Source organism: Ursus arctos, unplaced genomic scaffold (genome assembly GCF_023065955.2).
Source record: "Ursus arctos isolate Adak ecotype North America unplaced genomic scaffold, UrsArc2.0 scaffold_24, whole genome shotgun sequence".
Lineage (NCBI taxonomy): Eukaryota > Metazoa > Chordata > Mammalia > Carnivora > Ursidae > Ursus > Ursus arctos.
In genome coordinates this window covers 40,449,771-40,455,410 of record NW_026622919.1, presented here as the reverse complement: position 1 = coordinate 40,455,410, position 5,640 = coordinate 40,449,771, and positions in this window count along the sequence as shown.

Genomic DNA, 5,640 nt, shown 5'->3' with positions numbered 1-5,640 from the left:
GGCGAGCTGTTTTGAGTGATGACCTCCTTTTCGCGTCCAAGCCCCCGTGAACTTAGATGGAGGGGCAAGGCAGGTGGAGGTTAATTCTCCAAGACTTTGTTTAAAATTTGGATATTTTGTTGTGCATGGAACTTTTTGCATTAATTTTGGTTTTTTAAAAAAATCTTGCATTAAGATATTATCTATCCTGATTACTGAGTTTTCGGTACCCACCTAAGTTTTGTGCCTTGGGGAATGTCTCCCTCACCTCACCCTCGTCCGTGCTCTGGTTGTCAGGTAGGAGTGGAGCTACATTTGATCTGGGGAGGAAGGGTCAGATTACTGGGTCTGGAAAGCTAGGAGCCCGTTCGGTTTGATGTCGGAGTGATAGACAGTGGGAGATCTTGAGCAAGGCAGATTGGGCTAACAGGAAGAGTCATCTGGCCCGAATGCGCAGGGTGGGCTGATGTGTGAGAGACGGCTGGAAGCAAGATCCTGGAATTTGTATAACTAGATCGTGTTCCCAGCAGCAGTTAAAAAAGGAAAGAGCTTGGAGGTATTAAGGCCCCGCCTTTTTTTTTTCAATATAGATGTGTTTCAAATACATTTGATGATGGAAGTAAAGGGGCCCATTTAATGGGAGAGTTAACATTTCTCATTTATCAAGTGCCTGCTATATGCTAGAGCAGGGGTTAGCAAACTTTTACCGTGAATGGCCAGACAATAAATAATTTAGGCTTTGTGGGCCATGCCATTTGTTATGTGAAAGCAATTATAGAAAATATGTATATGAGCAAATGTGGCCATGTTCCAATAAAACTTTATTTACAAACACAGGCACTGGACCTGATTTGACCTGTGGTGGTTGTACTTTATGGATTCCTGCGAAGGCGTTGTCATCTTCATGGTCAAGGCCAGCTGGCCATAGGTTGTAGTTAGTAAGTAGAAGGAAAGCATGGAGGGAGTATATCCATCATACTGAGGCCTAGGCCTGGAAGTGGCGCACATCCCTTCCAATAACACTCCACGGGAGAGAATTTAGACGCGTCCACACGTTACCACCAGGGGCTTGGGAAGGTAGTCCGGTCTTGTTCCAGGGAAGGGGAGATTTCAGTGGTCCATGAACAGTGTTTGCACAGTCTCCTTTAGGGGCACTTTCAGAACCTTCAATGGAAGGTATGTTCATATACTCAGCGAAATTTTGATGAGTCCTTCACTGTGCGGCTGAATCTGTTTGGAGTCTAAAAGAAAACGCCAAGTGTAGAAGTAATGAGGAAATTAGGAAAGCACTATTTCCCAAACACTAACATAATAAATAACTGGGGCAGAGATCATCAGTAGATGGCACTGCATGAGCTGGTTGAGGAATAAGATGTGGTCTCAAGGTACCTTTCCACAGATTACTTACGAATTACAAAGGGAAAGGGTACTTTTACAGTGGAGAGCTCTGCCAACCTCAACCTGATCAAATGGTCAAACTGAGTATCGCCCAAAATGGGACAAACGTTTGTGCCTCCTGATTTGATGGACTGGGAAGTACACCGCATCACCTGTCATAGTCTTTCCAGAATTGTTTAACCTGAATCGAATCGCGTGCAAACAATCAGAAAAATCCAAATCTTTGTAAGGCATTCTACGTGACAGTGGGCCTTGCACTGTCATAAATGCCAAATGCCGTGAAAGATAAGGCAGCGGGCCTCTCCTGTCCGAAGATGCCAGAAAGACATGACAACCAAATGCAAGACATGATCCTGGGCTAGATCCTGATTTGGTGGTGGTGGTGGCGGGATCCCAGCTATAAATAAAATTTCCGGGGGAATTAGAGAAATTGAGCATGTCCTGGATATCAGGTAAAATACCAATCGTTAAATTTCTTAGGTCTGATAGAACTACAGCTATTTAGGATAACGTCCTTGTTTTTTGGGGATACATTAGGGGCGAAGTTTCATAGTGTTTCAGCAAAAATGCAAAGAAGTACATATATTTGTACTCATAAATATACACATACACGTATTTGTGTATAGGGCAATAAAGCAAATGTGACAAATATTTAAAACTGGTGAATCTGGGTGAAGGGTATTTGGGTTTTCATCATGCCCGACCCTTGAACAATCTGGACTTAGGGTTGCTGGCTTCCCCCCAGGCAGCTGAAAATCTGTATAACTTTGGACTCCTGAAAACTTAACTAATAAACTGCCGTCGACTGAAAGCCTCACTGAAAACAGTCGATTAACAGAGATTTTATATATGTATTATATACTATATTCTTACAACAAAGGAAGCTAGAGAAAAGAAAGCATTAAGAAAATCCTAAGAGAAAATACCTTAATAATATTGTACTGTAATCTACATATAAGAGGACCCACACAGCTCAAACCTATGTTGTTCAAGGGTCAACTGTACTGTTTCTTTCTACTTTTTAATAGGTTTGACATCTTTGAAAATAAAAAGTTCTTGGCAGGACAGAGATAGTGATGCCTAACTGGCCCCCCAAATGAAAAAAAAAACAAAAAACAGGGGTGTCTGGGTGGCTCAGTCAGTTAAGCATCTGCCTTCAGCTCAGGTCATGATCCCAGCCTCACATTTGGCTCTCTGCTCAGCAGGGAGTCTGCTTCTCCTCTGCCCCTCACCCTGCTCATGCTCTCTCTCTGTCTCTCTCTCAAATAAATAAATAAAATCTTAAAAAAAAAAAAAACTAAACCAAAAAACAAAACAAAAAAATATTTTCTTGGGGTATGTGGGTGGCTCAGTGTTAGGTGTCTGACTCTTGATCTCAGCTCAGGTCTTGATTTCAGGGTTGTGAATTCAAGCCCTGCACTGGGCCACACTGGGTGTGGAGCCTATTTAAAAAAAAAAAAAATTCCTGATTAAATGGCATCATCATTTAAAAAAAAAAAGCATAACTGGAAACTTTTCATTATTCTGTTTTACCCTCAGGAAAAAAAGAACAGAAAAGCTTTATATAAAATTTTTGGATTAGTGTTTTTCCACAGAACGTTAAACTTTATTATAAAATCCTAAGGGGAATACATAAAAAAATTATTAGAATTTATCAATGAGTTCAGCCAGTTTCTGGGATAAGTATCAATATACAAAAATCAGTTGTATCTTTACATATTAGTAATGAACAATCTGAAAATGAAATTAAGAAATTCATCAAAAATAACTACTTGGAAATAAATTTAACAAAGGAAGTACTTGTACACGGAAAATTACAAAACCAGCTAAACAAATGGAGAGACATCCCATGTTCATGGATTGGAAGATTTAATATGGTTAACATGGCAAATTTCCCAAACTGATCTACAGATTCAGTGCAATCCTTATCAGAATCTCATCTGGCCTCTGCAGAAATTAACAAACTGATTCTAAAATTCATAGGGAAATGCAAGGGACTCAGAAGAGCCAAAATAGTCTTGAAAAAGAACAAAGTTGGAGGACTTACACTTCCTGATTTCAAGACTTACTGTAAAGCTACAAAAATCAAGACACTGTAGTAATTGCTATAAAGACAGATATATAGATCTGTAGAATAGAATCGAGAGTCCAGAAGTGAACCCTTAAATTTACAATTAATTTATTTTATATCCTTAAAATGATTTTATCACTCAGAAAAGAGACAAATCATCTAATGATTAAGCATCTTTCTGTTTCTGGGGCAGCACCGCTGTACGGTTCAGTGGCGTTAAGTACTTTCACGTTGTGTAGCCAGCACCATTATCCATCTCCAGAACTTTTCCATCATCTCAAACTGAGGTTCCATACCTATGAAACATTAACATTCCCCCCACTCCCTCCCTCCTCCCTCCCCTGGTAGCCACTATATTACCTTCTATGAGTTTGACTATTCTAGGTACCTCATATAAGTAGAACCCTACAATATTTTTTCTTTTGTGTCTGGCTTACCTCATGTAGCATCATGTGTTCAAGGCTCATCCATGAATCATGTATCAGCATTTCCTTCCCTTTAAAGCCTGAATAATCCATGGTATATATATACGCATCACATTTTGTTTATCCATTCATCCATGGACGGACATTTGGGCTGTTTCCCCCTTTTGGCTTTTGTGAATTAGTGCTATGAACATTGGTGTTCAAATATCTATTTAAGTCCCTGCTTTCAATTCTTTTATGTATATACCCAGAAATGGGATTGCTGGATCAAAAAATAATTCTAATTTTAGGAACCACCGCACTTTTCCATAGCAGCTACGCCATTTTACAATCCCATCAGCCATGCACAAGGGTTCCAACTTCTCACACTCTTGCCAACATTTGTACAATATTTTTTGATAATTTTTTAATCTTTTGCCTATTTTTGTCAGAACTTGGTAGCTGCAGATTCCAGCTAATTCTAATTATGGAACAAATGACTACCATATGAACCGATTGGAAAGTCCTTATTGGCAAGCCACGCAGTCAAAATAGATTTAATTTCTGTTAGAAAAAGTCTGGCTTCATTTTATATGCGTTTCCATAAAAAAACGCTCTTACTTCTGAATTTTAAGACGGAGCTGTGGTATTAATTTGTTGCCTGAGGGAAGTAAAATTCTGCCAGTCTCAATATTTCTTACTAATGCTCTCTTTGCTTTACTTTCAAGAGGTTATCTCTCAGGATTGATGTATTATTTGACAGCAGTGAGGGCTTTATAAACAAACACTGTTTCATATTGTCCCTTTTACTTAGCAGCCAGGCTTTTTACACAAAGGCCCATTGTACCGCAGTAATGATTATGGTGTAAGAAGTATGTCTTTCTTTTGTGAAGCAGGAGAATGGTGATTGTGAAGGGGGAGGTGGAGAACATCCTGGAGAATGATGGCAGGAACATATTGAAACTGACTCTTTTAAAAACAGATGTGCCTCAGGACGCCTGGGTGGCTCAGTGGGTTAAGCGACTGCCTGCAGCTCAGGTCATGATCCCAGAGTCCTGGGATCGAGTCCTGCATCAGGGCCCCTGGTCAGTGGGGAGCCTGCTTCTCCCTCTGCCTGCCATTCCCCCTGCTTGTGTTCTCTGACAAATAAATAAAATCTTAAAAAAAAAAAAAAGCTGTGCCTCTGCACCTCCCAGGGTTTCCAGTTTAGAGATTCCCTGTCTGATTTTATCCCCCTCCCAACTAGACGTTATTATCATTGCTCTGTGCGATCTGCATTTGCTTAGTTTTCCCCACGTGTTTACCAATTTCTTTCTTCACCATTCTTGGAGATCTGCTTAGTTATTCTTTTTCTTCTTCTTGAAGTACAACCTTTGGTGATCATCTCCTCATAGTAAACTGAATTCGTGTTCTGAAAACTGTTCTGCACGAAATGACAGTTTATAATTTTAGGTTAACATTTATTTCTTCTCAAAACTTTGACTATATCATTTTGTTGTCTTCTAGCTTTAGTTGTTGCTGTTGAGAAGTCAAGTTTCCAATGTTATCCCTTTTAGGCAATTTTTCTTTGTCACATTTAAGACCGCTTTGTCATCCTGCAGTCCCACCAGAACACATTATCTATCCTGCTTATGATTTGGGTGCTTCCTAAATCCGATGACTCCCGACTATGACAAAATCAAGAACCTCTTCAGCTATTATTTAGTTTTGCCCCTCTTCTTTGAAACTCCCATTTTATACAGATTTAATCTTTTTCACTCTATCCCCAAGATTCTTTTTTTTTTTATT